General features: G+C 42.0%; 1 long non-coding RNA gene across 1 annotated transcript in view; it reads right to left on the bottom strand.

The window, feature by feature from the left end:
• Positions 1–204: 204 nt before the first annotated feature.
• LOC128133106 (uncharacterized) overlaps positions 205–16,552 on the bottom strand; it is a 29,742-nt gene continuing 13,394 nt past the window's right edge. The window contains exons 2-3 of the long non-coding RNA XR_008231293.1: positions 6,458–6,827; positions 205–350 (exon numbers count right to left, since the gene is read on the bottom strand). This is a non-coding gene — a long non-coding RNA (uncharacterized LOC128133106). The remainder of the gene's footprint in view (positions 351–6,457; positions 6,828–16,552) is intronic.

Raw genomic sequence — 16,552 nt, 5'->3', positions numbered from 1 at the left:
TCGGGCCCGTCACATAAGTCGACACAAAATCATCGAGGGGGCCAATATATCGCTTTTACCCTCTTAGGATAAAAGGAACACATAAACTCTGACTTATATGCATGTACTATTTTGTCACACCCCAAAACCAAGAACGGCGGAAACGTTCTGGGGCGGAGGACGTCATGTAAAGTATCACAACAGTGCAAAGTAGTAAACAAGCAACAACATCATCCATTGCATTAATAGTAAAATTTTAATACATGAGTGTTCTTTTATAGAATAAGACATGATAAGAAATCAAAACAAAAGATGATTCTTGACTGCTCCGTCTTCTCAAAACCTGGTCATCGTACCTGCCTACTGGTGACCTGAGAATACAAGTTATTTTGAAAGCGTAGATCAACATTTAAGCTAGTGAATTCATAAGTATTTTATTGTCATTGCTTTGTAAAACTGTAAAGAAAAGAGTAGTAAATGTTTAGTGAAAAAGTTCGTATAAGTAGGAAAACCTTAGAAAATCCTATATTTCCTATTAGTATAAAAAGTAGTCTTCTACCAAGACCCGACTATTTTGAAGGTTTACCTCTCTGTAAAAATGAAGGTTTTTCCCATCTAGAACTATTATTATCAAAATATAGCCTTATATTACCCTTTATATGAGAAGATCACAATTTGAAAATAATGGGAAAATGTATATGTGTACTACAGTATTATTGGTATTAATCACTGAAGTAATAACTACCTTAAAACCAATGGTTTAAGGCAAAATGTGATGTGATTGTTACCATACTAATCTGACTAAAACACGACGATGAAAGACGTCGGAAGAAATGACATTTGGCACCCATAGATTTGCAAGTCCCACTGTAGCAAACAGCAAAGGTGTAGGATAGTCAATCCAGTATAGATCTATATGCAAACTCACGCTCTCCCTCCAGGAGATTCTGGTTACAAACCATGACATAACGAAATGGTCGATGTGTCATGAAGTAGTATCTCACATTATGTTATCTCTGAATCTTGTTATAGTATACTTGTTATAGGATACTTGTTATAGTAATAGTATTCTATGTATAGTAATCTCTGTATATAGTACTCTCTGTATAGTATTCTTTGTATAGTATTCTCTATTATAGTATTCTCGGTATATTATTCTTTGTATAGTATTCTCTGTTGTAGTACTCTTTGTATAGTATTCTCTGTCTAGTATTCTCTGTCTAGTATGCAATAGTATCTCTTCATATAGTATGTAATAGTATATTTGTATAGACTTGTGAATGAACTGACTCTTGTGTGATTCCTTGTACTAGGAATAGTAAGTAGTATCTCCTAACTATACCTATTATAGTTACTAGTAATGTACGTGTATAACCAAAGTCGGCGAGTCAACGGTCAACACTGACCAGACTCGTCGAGTACACAAGGGTGACTCGGCGAGTCCATGCGTGTCTTTTGACTCTTCCATGGCCTCACTCGACTCGTCGAGTGAACCTTCCATTTGACGGGTTTCCACTTGATTCGAATCGCGGGCAACCCGACTCGACTCGTCGAGTCTCCCCATGGACTCGGCAAGTTGCTCCCATGCCAACACTCATCTGACCTTCTGAGGTCAGATATGTTCCTCTAATCCATAGATCTGGCTTCTCTACGACCAATAACCACATAAAGGTCGAGGCTTGTCATACATGCAAAGCTCACAAGGCTTTCCTTGGAGAAATGGCTCCAAGAATGCCATCAAAGTCTCATTCTCTCCATGAATCAACAACAAGCATATAAAATAAGGCCCTATGGACCTCTATGGGTCCAGATCTGGGATCTCTCACACAAAGGGACCCTATACTCATCACTACAAGCCCTAGGAAGGTGTAAAAACCCTAGAATCACCAATCTCACCCCAAAACAGGAAAGCGAAAACGATTTCATACCTCTACAATGAAGATATAAGCTCAGGAACTCTGAATCAACAACTCCCTTGACCTCCCCTTGCTGGAAATGACTTCTCCCTTACAAAATCACACCAAGAAATGATTAGAATGGCTTTATCTCTCTGACTCTTCGCTCCAACTCTCTAGGGTACCTCTCTTTGGACTGGTAGCCACACAAGAGGGCTATAAGGTCCTTTAAATAGGTCTCAAACCCGGGCAATTAGGGTTTTCCTTAACAACACTGACTCGGCGAGTCCAGATACCCGACTCGTCGATTCCCTTCATTAAACAGATCACCAAGCCGCGATCCTACTCGACGAGTTGAGGCATCAACTCGCCGAGTCTCTTCATATTCCAATATAAAATACTCAAATTTCCATGCATGGATATCCGGATGTTACAATTCTCCCCCACTTGAATTAGATTTCGCCCTCGAAATCACTCCTTAACCACTCGTAGATTGAAACTAGCAACCCGAAAGGCACTATTGAAAAGATCTTCATACTACACCGATATCTTTCTCTATGGACACGCGAAACCACATAAAACTTCCCAACCAAAATTTAAACCCACTCTTTCATCGCTAAAATACTCCTTCCCGACACCCAAAAACTCTAGTGACTTGACCCGCCGCCCGACCGCCTACTCGAGAGATCACTATGATATTCGCTCCTTGAATATCAACCCCGCTACTCACTGGCTCTCTGATTCTCATAAGACCACATCCAACCACCGACTATCGCTCCTCCAAACCAATCATGCTAAATCATACGAATCACGCCCCACAACTAAAAGGGTTCACACTCCACCGGGGCACATCTATTAAACTGCTATCAGAAACCAACCGAAAAAAGAATCCCAACACTCTGCCCTCAGACACAAAAGCATAACCATGCTCGCTCAGAAGTGTCCTGAAACATCCCATTCATAAATTTCAACTCCAAATTCCATATCCCTTTTTAACACCACACGAGTTTGGCCGTCGTCTATCCACATAACTCTTCTAACGGCTCTGGGCTGTCAGCAACCTCTGTCTGACCTGCTGAAACTGCCCGGTCGTCTGAAGCACCATCTCTGTACTACCCATCACACGCTGCCCTACCTCTCCCCAGCAAATGGGAGTCCGACACCTCCTCCCATACAACAGCTCAAAGGGGGGCATACCAATGCTCGAATGATGGCTGTTGTATAGGAAAACTCAGCCAAGGGTAAGTACATGTCCCAACTCCCTCCAAAATCCAATACACATGCCTGAAGCATGTCCTTGAGCATCTGAATCATCTGCGACTTCCCCCTCGCATCAACTATCTTGGCCCTGTGACACACAAGTCACAAAATTCTCAAATGAAAACTACAATCCAACCGAAAATCGACTTAGCCTTGACAGAGACGGAGACCCCAGTCTCGCCCCTGGTTCAACCACCAGGCTCCAAAAACTCAATGCTAAGGCTACTCAAGCCTAAAACTCTTCTGCATCATACACTGATCAGAGAACACTCCAACATCACACTCTCTTGCCGTCTAGTGAGTACCAAGGCTCCCTGCAACATCATGAAAGTCTCTGACTAGTGAGTACTACGGCTCCCCATAGCACCATAACACCAACTGTTTAGTGAGTACTACGGTTCCCCGTAGTACCATGACTCCCTCTCTCTGACTTGTGAGTATAACGGCTCCCCGTAGCATAACAACACCCTTTGACTAGTGAATACTACGGCTCCCCATAGCTTCACCCTTTACTCTCATTCGCATCACAACACCACATTACATCCACTAACTCATGCTCCATAGACTATCATAGATAGCTACACACACTTGTCCCACATATGCATCACAGACTCTGGCGGCAACCGCTATAACAAAAATACCTACCTCTGCGGAGATCCACTTTCTTAAATAATCCCTCTTGATGTCAATACCCGAAGGGCTCCCACTGGAACCGTAGATACATGATACACCACTAGTCGTCTCAAACTCAAGTTTCTAAATAACTCCGAAATCGGGACATTATACCCGGGTACCACATAACACCATTACAGAACATCACGATGTCCTCTCCCAACCACTGATCTCCTACTCCCAGCACCATACAGATAAAACAATACATTTACTCTGAACCCTATAAATAATTCTTCATTTTACCCAATGCGCAACTTCAGTGTATCCAAACACTCAATTGGAATACAAAGAAAGCGCTAACGCTTCAGAACATGCTGATGATCCTCCGAAACCCTTTCCCCTATTGCTCAAAATCCAAGCAAGAATACACATACCGGCCCGGGAGTTGGCTACTCGATAATCTTCTATCCATACCATCATTACGAGTCTTCCACTTGAAACGGCCTTGACCACCACCAGATTCATGACCATTGGCCACCTGCCGTGGAGACACCCCTCCTTTCTCAGACACATACCACATGCATTAACTCTCTCTGCACCTTTCCTTGATCACCAATGACCCTGGTCTCATGAATTCGAGCCGCAGGTTTTTGTATCCAACCCCTAACCGCTCTTGTACAAATCTCTGGTTCCCTCAAATAAAATACCTGGTTCTCCTCCACTTAGGGTTCGAACCATCACCAGTTGACGCATCAATACTCTACCTCACATACAATTTCCTCCAGAAACATCGCACCTACGCTTGGAAGGTGCCACACAACGCCCAATGATCTCCCCACGTAGAGATCAAGAAACCTCAAATACCCTAAATCTCCAAAGAAATCCTCAGGGACTTCTCATCACGACTGTCTCTAGCCATTTGAAGTCTCATACCATCCCAATACTGAACATCCCAACTGTTCAGTACTATCACTGACTCTTAGACTGAAACAATAAATCATCATACTCCTCCTCCTCAACTTCTCAACCCCCGTTCCAACACGTGGATCATCACGAGAATAGGGACTCCACTACCATACTCAATGTCCATCATAGACAGAAGAGCCACCGCTCTAATATACTTGACTGGATTACCCGCTGATACCGCTACCACACGCCCTACTATACTCAATTAGGGTGTAATGTGGTCCTTGACCATCTCAGTCCCCACTGACTACCTGCTCATGGTAGATCATTTCCTCACGGAAAACATGCTGCCTAATACTCCGGTGGAAAAATCGACATCAATGTCAACCCGTAGGGTTTACTCCTAAACCGAAAACTGAAATCTCATGCCTCTCCTACTTCCCATAGGAAACATAAATAGCACCCCACAAGTCACAGAAGGTGACATCTCTTCCATCAGCTGATTGGTCACTCAGACCGCAATCCCTCATAAAAGCCTCCTCTACTAATCCCTGAGTCTTGCGACTACATCTGACATCTTACCAAGGTACCCTGAAATGCTCTAGACCTCCCCCTCAAGGGATGCCTTTTCGAACTCAATCATGGCCCTCAGGCCTTAAACCCCATCGCGTCCAACTCCACCACTCAATCCTGATCGGACAACCGGAGAATCACAAGCATCCTATGCTAAGAACCATGATACTCAGCCACTAACATCTCTTCTCAATCTGCTACAATGCATGGCACTCGAATCTATAACATCACCCCTTAATCTGCTAAGATGCATGGTACTCGAACCGTGGCATCACTTCCCAATCTACTCCGATGTATGGTACTTGAACCATAACATCACTTCCGAATCTGCTCCGAGGTATGGTACTCGAACCATAACATCACTCCTCAATCTGCTCCGATGTATGGCACTCGAACCATAACATCACTCCTCAATCTGCTCCGATGTATGGCACTCGAACCATAACATCACTCCTCAATCTGCTACTTAGAACCTTCAGAATACTCCCTGTATCAAGTATGGGTCCTCTTCTTTCGGTAGTACGGGCCTATACTACCTGCCACATCTACCCATACTTTCCACACGGACCATCCCAAAGCTCCTAAGTAGCTGCTCAACCTTCTCGTTCACCAATTTCGTCACGCGTGCTCGCTCCTCAGCGAAATGCTATACTCTGCCAGCGCACTCATCTGGCCAAGGTTACTACCTAGGCTCTTTCCTGGTTCTACCACTTCTCTGCCATCAGCTGCTGAAGAGCTCCTAATGATGCCAGCCATCTACTTCCTGAATATCTTCATATTCACTTAGTAGCTGACTCCCATCATCGAGAGCTCCACAAAGCACGAAGCAAGCAGCATTCGGGCATCGAAGCATCTCCTTCAGCACGTAAAACCTCCCAAGGTTATTATACACTTGCTTTCCTCATACTCGAAGGATATCACCGAACTCTAACATCTTCGCCCCACATGGCCTCTGGCTACCCTCTCGGCAGACTCCTCATATGCTCATATAGATACCTCTCTTAGATTACTCCTCTACTCGAATCCCCTAAAGGATTCCTGCTGAATACTCTCACTTATCTCATACTCAAAAGCACATCACATACAACAGCAACTCCTAGGCTAAGGCATCACAAATCAGCCCACTCTAGTCCTAAGATATGAAATACCTAGCCTGTCTCTAGCATGCATAATATCTCATAAAATGTATCATAAATATCTCATAACAAAGTAAGGGTATTTTGGGAAATCACCGTTCGGGCTTTGGCTGATTGTACACACTGCTCTTTCTCTCTTTCTCTTTGAACTCTTATTCACTTTTATAAATCATTTCTTTGAAAACTTTTCTTACTTCCTCAGTTTGAGTCTATATTTACCCGAAGGTGCATCCGAATCCCTCAAACCAAGTCTCTGATACCAACTTGTAACACCGAAATTTTCAAAAAAAAAAATTCATTTATATTCGCTTATTTCTTTAACACATTTCATAAAAATCTCATTTTTATTTAAATTACAAATCATGACTCTTTTGTTCAATCAATTAATAAACCAGGATCCTCCGAAACAAACGCTTCTTCTGGTGTGTATAATCGAGCCGGTGTCGTCCCATGATTCTGAGGAAACCTGAAACACATAACACAAAACACTGTAAGCACGAAGCTTAGGGAGTTACCCAAAATACCACTCTAACACATATTAGCCACTCAAGGCTATAACTCTGTTGACCTTCTGGTCAGTGTGTCTCAGTGGGATCCTCTAGTCCCAACTCTCGGTGGGCCTTCTGGCCCTAACTCTATGGACCCAAAGGTCCTAACTCTGAGAACTCTGAATCACATATCACAATAAATCTCAACACATAAATAGCATACAAATACACTAGCACATAATTCTAAAAATACCACATATAACATATATTAGCCACTCGAGGCTATAACTCTGTGGGCCCTTGGGCCCTAACTCTGCGGACCCTCTGGTCCTAGCTTTGTGGACCTTCCGGTCCTAACTCTGATATACACACATCATAAATCACATAGAAATAATGCAGTGCCACACATCACATAGATAGCATATAATATCTCTATCACATAACTCTGTTACCACTCTAGGTAAAGTATAGTGATAAGACACACCTCGGATGTCTCTGGTAATCTCGCACACGGATACACTGATCTAGCCTCTGCCTAAATATATAAACAATTATCTCAATCAATAACGGCTCTCCAGGCTAGACTAATCCCTTCCATGTCTTCTAAGAAGGATAAAAGACCATTTTACCCTTCAAATGGTCCACATGACCAATTGTTGACCAAACCCTAAATGTCAACAAAAGTCAACTCAAGTCAACGGTCAACACTGACCAGACTCGTCGAGTACACAAGGGTGACTCGGCGAGTCCATGCATGTCTTTTGACTCTTCCACGGCCTCACTCGACTCGACGAGTGAACCTTCCACTCGACGGGTTCCACTGGATTCGAATCGCGGGCAACCCGACTCAACTCGTCGAGTCTCCACATGGACTTGGCGAGTTGCTCCCATGTCAACCCTCATCTAACCTTCTGAGGTCAGATTTGTTCCTCTAATCCATATATATGGCTTCCCTACGACCAATAACCACATAAAGGTCGAGACTTATCATACATGCAAAGCTCACAAGGCTTTCCTTGGAGAAATGGCTCCAAGAATGCCATCAAAGTCTCATTCTCTCCATGAATCAACAACAAGCATATAAAATAAGGCCCTATGGACCTCTATGGGTCCAGATCTGGGATCTCTCACACAAAGGGACCCTATACTCATCACTACAAGCCATAGGAAGGTGTAAAAACCTTAGAATCACCAATCTCACCCCAAAATAGGAAAGGGAAAACGATTTGATACCTCTACAATGAAGATATAATCTCAGGAACTCTAAATCAACAACTCCCTTGACCTCCCCTTGCTGGAAATGACTTATCCCTTACAAAATCACACCAAGAAATGATTAGAATGACTTTATCTCTCTCACTCTTCGCTCCATCTCTCTAGGGTACCTCTCTCTAGACTGGTAGCCGCACAAGAGGGCTATAAGGTCCTTTAAATAGGTCTCAAACCCGGGCAATTAGGGTTTTCCTTAACAGCACTGACTCAGCGAGTCCAGATACCCGACTCGTCGAGTCCCTTCATTAAACAGATCACCAAGCCGCGATCCTACTCGACGAGTTGAGGCATCAACTCGCCGAGTCTCTTCATATTCCAATATAAAATACTCAAATTTCAATGCCTGGATATCCGGATGTTACATCATAAGTACTCATTAACGTTACAGCAAGCCTTTATGTCTAAGCACTTAGACAATCTACAAACCAGTTCATGATAGTCTAACCTCATAACTTACTTCCAAAGTATGATCGACAGTGGATAATTCAAATAATCCTATTATTTAGGAAGTAAAACATGCAAAAGTGAAACAATAGTAAATAATTGACATAAGATACTAAACTTTACTCATAAATAAAACTCCGTTACTTAATCATCAAATGTCAGTTACATTTATCTATTACAAGTTTCTAAACTTCTATCTAATCACTAAAACTAATATCGTCCTTCAGACCAATGCTTCTCGCATGTTGTAAGTGCTTAACCCTGCTCAGACCCTTTGTGAGGGGATCTGTTGGATTCTCCTCTGACGATACCCTCTTGACTACAAGGAGTCCCTCTTCTACTCGATGTCTGATGAAGTGGTATTTTTTGTCGATGTGTCTAGATCTACCATGATCCCTTGGTTCCTCGGTTATGGTAACCGCTCCTTCGTTATCACAGAAAATCTCCATAGGCTCCTTTATGGCTAGTACAACTCCAAGGTCTCCAATGAAGTCCTTCAACCATATTCCTCCTTCGAAACTTCACTCGCTATTATGTACTCTGATTCGCACGTTGAATCATCCACGGTCTCCCTCTTGGAACTTTTCCAAGTAACTGCTCCTCTATTTTGGGTAAATAACTAGCCTGACTGACAATGGAAGTTATCTCTGTCAGTCTGAAAGCTGACGTCACTATACCCTGTCACTCTCAAGTCATCACTCCCACCAAGTGTAAGGACCCAGTCCTTAGTCCTTCGTAGGTACTTAAGAATGTTCTTAACTATTGTCCAATGAGCTCTACCCGGGTTCCCTTGATATCGACTAACCTTGCTCAATGCAAAAGCCACATCAGGGTGAGTACATGTCATAGCATACATGATCAAGCCAACGGCGGAAGCATATGGCACTCGACTCATTTCCGCTATCTCGGTATCGGTACTCAGACTCCGAGCCTTACTCAACTCGGTATTGCTTTGGATTGGTAGTTCCCCTTTCTTGGAATTCTCCATGCTAAAACATTTCAGCACCTTGTCCAAATTAAGTACTTTGACTAAGTCCTATTAGCCTTCTACTTCTATTTCTAAAAATCCTAATCCCTAGAATGTAAGCAGCTTCCCATAGATCCTTCATAGCGAAACACTTCCCAAGCCATGACTTAACCTCCTGCAAGGTCGGGATGTCGTTTCCTATGAGCAGTATGTCATCAACATACAAAACTAGAAAGCTAACTATACTCTAACTAGCCTTGACATACACACATGACTCATCTTCACTTCTCAAAAATCCAAACTCTTTGACTTTCTCATCGAAACAAAGATTACATCTACGAGACGCTTTCTTTAATCCATAGATGGATATCTTAAGCTTGCACACTATATTAGGATACTTTGCGTCTACAAAACCCTCTGGCTGACACATGTAAGCATCTTCAGCCAACTTCCCATTAAGGAAAGCAGTTTTGACATCCATCTGCCATATTTCATAATCATGAAACGCAGCTATGGCCAATATAACCCTTAGAGACTTGATCTTAGCCACTGGTGAGAAGGTCTCATCATAGTCAACCCCTGGGGTTTGAGTAAAGCCCTTCGCAACCAGTCGTGCCTTGAATGTATGCACCTTTCGTTCCATGTCAGTCTTCTTCTTGAATATCCATTTGCATCCAACTGTCTTTCGACCTGGTACATTGTCAACCAAGTTCCAAACTTGATTGTCATACATGGACTGGATCTCGCTGTCCATTACTTCTTTCTATTTTGCAAACTCGGGGCCCGCCATGGCTTCCTTGTAGTTAGTAGGCTCATCCAAATTTACGATTGTACTATCATTGATAAACGTATCACCTTCCATAGTAATATGAAAACCATAAAACTCCGGTGCCATCCTAACTCGATAGGAACATCTTAGAAGTAATGATTCGTCAATTAGTTCAACAGGAACCTCTTCCTCAAGTTGAGCGCTAGTGTTAGAGGTTCCTTCATCGCTTGATTCTTGAATCTCTTCAAGATTAATTTTCCCCCCATTGTCCTCTTGGCATATGAGTTCTCTTTCGCCGAAAACCCCTATCCTTGCTACGAAGACCACGTTGTCACTAGGTCTGTAGAAAAGATATCCAAAAGATTTCTATGGGTAGCCGATGAAAATACATTGCTCACTACAAGGTTCAAGCTTGTCGTGAGTCTCTCGTCTTACAATAGCCTCGCAACACCATATCTTAATTTAGCACAAGTCGAAACTAATAAACTTAATTATTGTGGGTTAAAAACCCTATGTGCTCACCAGGCTCTCAAGCCTAACCCACTCAATTTCTTGTATTACAGGTAGTGGCACAAGAGCATAAATGTGATGATCGGGTGAGAGTTTATGGATTATAGGCTAGTAGATATAAATAAATGTTGTAAGGCCTATGTTGTTTCGGTTTATGCTTTTGGTGTGTATTGACAATGACATCCTGAGGTTTTAATATAATGAAATACATTTCTTCGGAAATGCTTTGATAAAATTTTTATCATATTTTTGGGAACAATTTCTACAACAGTTTCTTTAAAAAGTTACTATGATTTTCAAATAAAGCATAAACAAATCGGTCTTTTGTGGACGTAAAATTGGAGATGTCACAAAGAAGATTTTAAAAGGTTGAAGATTCACTTTCATACAATCTTGGAGAAAAATGAAGAGGAAGTGTGGTCTATAGTGAAGATAGTTAAAATGATGACTATCATTCATGATAGCTTATGCGAAGGCCTGCTACAAAACTTTCGTTATGTTATCGTAAGGGCAAATAACGTTGTTTATGAGTTCACAATAACAGGTTTTCCTTAGATGAACTTGAATGACTTAATCTCGATCGCGAAGATTCTGAGTGTGGTTAATGGTCGAAGATTACAGAGACCAACAAAGATGATTTTGTCATTGGGTTTGCTCACATCAAAGCCTTCCTTGATAGCTATTATGACTACTTGTCAGTAACTAATATCGAACTTGCAATTGCTGTAAACAAGACACTGAAAGTTCCTCAGTCTTTGTTAAAAAGAAAACTAAATATCAATGAGTTCGAAGATAGAGAAATAATACATTAACCATTATGTAACATTCCATTTGAAATTAAATAAATAATAAACACTAAAAACCACGAGATGTAAATTTTTATTATTGTTTTATATTAATGTAGTTAAAATCAATAATAATTTAGCAAGGTGTTGGCTTCGAGGAGTTAAATGTCATATTTTTGGATTTTGGGGGTTAAAAGTGTAAGTTTTGGATTGGTTTTGTAGAGATTTTCAGAAGGCAGGGGGTTTTTGGTAAATATTGGACTTAAATTGAAAGGATTTTAGAGTGCTGAGGGCTGAATGGTAATTTAAGGACTTTATTTGAAAAGAATAAAAGGATGAGGGACTGAAAACATTAATATGGTCAAATGTTGAAATTGGATTGAAGCTTATAACCCTCACCTTATAACTCTCAAATCCTAACCCTAAACTTTGGTAGCCGCCACCTTCTCTCCAACCGTCATTGTCGCAGCTGAGCTCGCTACGATCACCTAGCCTCGCATGGACAGCTGAGCACCACCGTCGTCGCTTCTGTCGTTGGTGAATTAGAGAACTGAGCTGCAAACATCGTGAAGATCGGATGAACCAGGAGTCATTGCCACTGTGGTCATTTTCCGGTGGAGGCGCGACCACCATTTCCTCCGCGCAGTTGAAGACGAACACTGACATGGGGCGTTATGGCAGCAGTCGATCGGAAGAAGCCATCTACGAGTGTCGTTGCTGCTATTTCCGATGGGGGACCAACCACCTTTTTCTCTCCTCCATCTCGTTCTGGTAGCACATTGTTGCATCACCGCCGCCACTCCAACGACTGTTCCACCCTCTGTCGTCGTCGTACACCACCATATTCCAAGCCAAGGTGTGTGTGTGTGCTTCTGCTACTACTGTGCATGTTGTGTGTTTTGCTTGACCAAACATCACAAGAGAGCCATCACCATTACCGTGAGGTGGTGACTATCAACCCTGACCACCACCTGCCGCCACAAGGGTGGTTGTTTGTGTGTGTGTATGTTCCTTTTGGATAATATGGTGTAAAATTGTATTGCTTTGGTTGGATTAATCAAGAAAAACCCACCACCACCACCACCGTGAGGTAGTGGCTGCCGCCACCATCCATTGTGTTGGGTGGCGATGTGCATTTGTGTGTGATTAGATTTCTATTTGAGATGCTTGGACATGTTTGGGCCTAGAATCACAACCACCACCGCTACGAGTTGGTGGCCGCCGTCGTGATCCGCCGTTGACCATCATAACCCGATGTGGTAGTGGGTGGTGCTCGACTTATTTAACACAAATTTGACCTAAAAATTTAACCAATGGACTAATTGGCACACGATTGGGTTGGAAGCCCTAATTAGGGTTTAGAAAACCCTAATTTTGGATATGTTAGTTTGGAATTGTCTGGACCTGTATTTTGGACCATTGGATTGATGTTATGACTGATGCCCGATTACATTGTATGTTTGACCTAGTGGGGTTATGGACTTAATGGATTAAGTCCTTAAAGGGTTAAGTAAGAACACTTAACCCTAATCGTCATTTTATGTGAAAACCCCTAATCGAGTTTGGGTCGGCCATTTCTTAGACTAAGTTGTTGTGGGCCTTCGTGGGGCAATTGGGAACAGGTCATGTATTAACAAAATTATTGGGCTTTAGGATAAGGCCCATTGGAAAGGCTTGGGCCCAATTTGGAAAATTAGGTCATAATTGGGCCTTGATGATTATGAGATATTGGACCATCGGAATGCCAAGTGTTTGGACTAGAAGAAATGTTTGGGCCTTAAGGTAAGACCATGTAGAGGTTTGGGCCCAATTTGGAAAATTGGGCCATATGTTGGGCCTTGTTGATTATTTGGCTTTTGGGCCTTCAGAGTGTGAGTTTGGGCCTTGGTTTTGAACCAAGCTAGGTTAGGGGTAAAATGGCCCTTTTACCCCAAGTGTGGATTTATGGTTATGCACTGAAACCTAAATAGTTAATTGGGTGTTGTTTTGATATGGACAGCTCGGGAGTCTGTCAACCAGCAACTAGAGTTTTATCTGCGGGACTTCGGCAGTGTGAGGTGAGTCTCTTCACCATACCAATGGGTCGAAGGCACCAAGGCCGGCCCATTTATCTAGTTGTGATGATTATTGCGAATGTGTTATCGATATATTATGTATTATGTAAAGACCATGTGGGGGTTCCCATGACAATTAGTTATATGTGGTATGTTAGTTGGTTATGTGGTATGTGGTATGCTAGTTGTCTTTGTGATAGTTGCATGGAAGACCTTGGGGGTTCCCGAGGCAGTTGGATATAAGACCATGTGGGGGTTCCCATGGTAGTAGGCTAAGACCATGTAGGGGTTCCCATGGCAGTGGGCTAAGACCATGTGGGGGTTCCCATGGCACCCAGTTGAAGACCTTGGAGGGTTTCCAAGGCATCCTTATATTTTTGTATGTATGGTTTATATGGTAGTTGGTGAATACCATGTGGGGGTTCCCATGGCAGTGGGCTAAGACCATGAGGGGGTTCCTATGGCACCCAACGTAAGACCTTGGAGGATTTCCATGACTTCCTTGTATGTTTATATGCATGGCTTATGTTATTGATATGGTTTATGTGATTATGTGGATTATGTGGGGGTATGCTCTGGGGAACTCACTAAGCTTCGTTCTTACAGTTTTGTTTATGGTTTCAAGTATCATTGGTTTGGAAAGGAATGGACCGACTTGATAGCAGCGCACACACCCGTGTTTCCGCAATATGCGATTTTAGGATGAACTTTGATAAATGTTTTTAATTAGCAATGTTTTTGGAATGTGTGGATTTAAATGATATCTATGTTTTGACTAAAATAAAATTAAAATTTTTACCCTTGATTTTTGGGTCGTTACACATTGGGTGTTGTATTTCTTGGAAAGAACAAGAAAGGGCAAATGACTAAGTTTTTGTTCCAAGTTTGTGATATTGAGAGGTACACAAACTCTCACTTTACAAATTTCCTGATTCGAATCAATAGGTGCAAGAAGAATGACAGTGAAGACAAAGCTGAGACTTGAAAAAACATTTTATGGTATATGGAGATCAGAATAGAGATTTTACTGACAATGAAGTTGATTGCATAATTTCGACTTCTCTCACTAAGGGGGAGATTGTAGGGGTCAGATTTATATAGTGAGGAGTTGAATTGGTCTGAGTCTGTAAAGTGTCGAAACCAGCCTGACTTCGACACTTTATCTATTTTACAAGGCATTGTTATTTCAATACGTGAATGTCTAGTCCTTCTAATTTTTTTTTAAGTCTGGTGTATCCTATAACTAAGATACATGCATAGAGTAGAGTAATTTTTTGAACACTTACAGAATTCACTTGTACTATTTTCTCTTTTGTACTTATTCATACTAATTGAGCCAAACATACATTAATTACAACTTGTGTTCATTTACATTTATGAATGTCTTAATCGTTTGTGTTTGTAATCAATTCTAACACACTATAACGGCAAGCCAACATACCCGGGGTAATCCAATCTGTAACATCCAGAAATCAGGTGTAACTATTTAATCCCTCTTCTTTTCCAAGTTGTCAAAGCTATCCCATGGAAGGGATTTTGTAGCAAATGAGTACGTTGGGCGTATTGAAGAGTATGTTGCACATACTCATGGGTGTGATCTTGACGAGGATGCTTCCCAGTATGCTAGGCGTACCATAGTGTACGCTGGGTGTACTGGGCTCAGTCATGAAACCCTAAATGAGACTTGTGCACTATAAAAGGAATGATATGGCCTCCATCCTAGCCACCATTCCAGTGAGTGAAACCCTAAAGGAGCTAAACCTTCGTTCTAAACTTGTGTGGGTGTGTGTTTTTGAAGCTTGAAAGTGTCTTTGTATACTTATGAAGAAGAAGAAAGGGCCTTGAAGAGGAAGGATTGGAGTCCAAGCTTCTAGATGTGAGCTTAACTGAGTAGGGAGCTTCTCACAAAGGTAAAAAGCTTCAAACTTTACCACTCTTTGGTTATGAACTTCATATAGGAGCATTTTTAGGGTTTAAGTCCAAAAGGTGGAGACTTTTTGAGTAAATGGTCTCCATAAGCCTTGATCTACCCTATTTCAGTGTATTTTAATCTGTAGATCCATACAAATCCAATCTTGGACGTTAAGATTAAGTCATGCATGAGATTAGGGCTTAATGGGGAAAGAGGAAATGTGTTTGAAGTGATTGGTGACCCTTACAGCCATGCAAAGGCTTAAAGGTTTCGACTTTATGGCTTAAGAGACAGTAGACTACCTGGATCTATGATATGAGCTTATGTCTTAATCTATTCAGACCAAAAATCATGAAAGTATGAAACTGGGCATTACACTGGGTGTAATCCCAGTACTCGCCGTGTAGGGGGTCGAGTATCCCGATTCTGGATGACCACGGAGTACGCCCTGCGTACAGAGCTAGTACGCACAGCGTAACTCCCTGCAGTTGACTTTCATTGACTTTTAAGGTTTGGTCAACATGTGGACTTTTGGACCATTAGAGGGGTAAAATGGTCTTTTAGCCTTCTGAAATAACATAGGAAGGGATTAGTCTAGCCTTGAGATTCGTTATTGATTTGTGATAATTACTTTATGTAATTAGGCGGGGGCTAGGTCATCGTTTCGAGTACGGGGAGATCGAGCACATGAGTGACTAGACATCATACGAGGTGAGTCTTCTCACTATACCTTACCTTGAATGGTAATTATGTGTGACTGGAAGGTCTTATGTGATATGACGAGTATGTGATATATGTTTCTATGTGATATGTATATTTTATGTATGTTATAAGTAGTATGGTATGGACCGGAAGGTCAGCAGGGTATGGACATGATGGTCAGCAGTGGATGGACCGGAAGGTCAATATGGTATGGACCGGAAGGTCGACAGAGTAGGACTAGAAGGTCTACTCAGATTGTGGGACCAGAAGGCCCCGGAGACACATTGA

This window comes from Lactuca sativa, chromosome 3, assembly GCF_002870075.4.
Source record: "Lactuca sativa cultivar Salinas chromosome 3, Lsat_Salinas_v11, whole genome shotgun sequence".
Lineage (NCBI taxonomy): Eukaryota > Viridiplantae > Streptophyta > Magnoliopsida > Asterales > Asteraceae > Lactuca > Lactuca sativa.
Note: the sequence above shows the minus strand (reverse complement) of the source record. Positions and strands in the feature narration are given on the sequence as shown.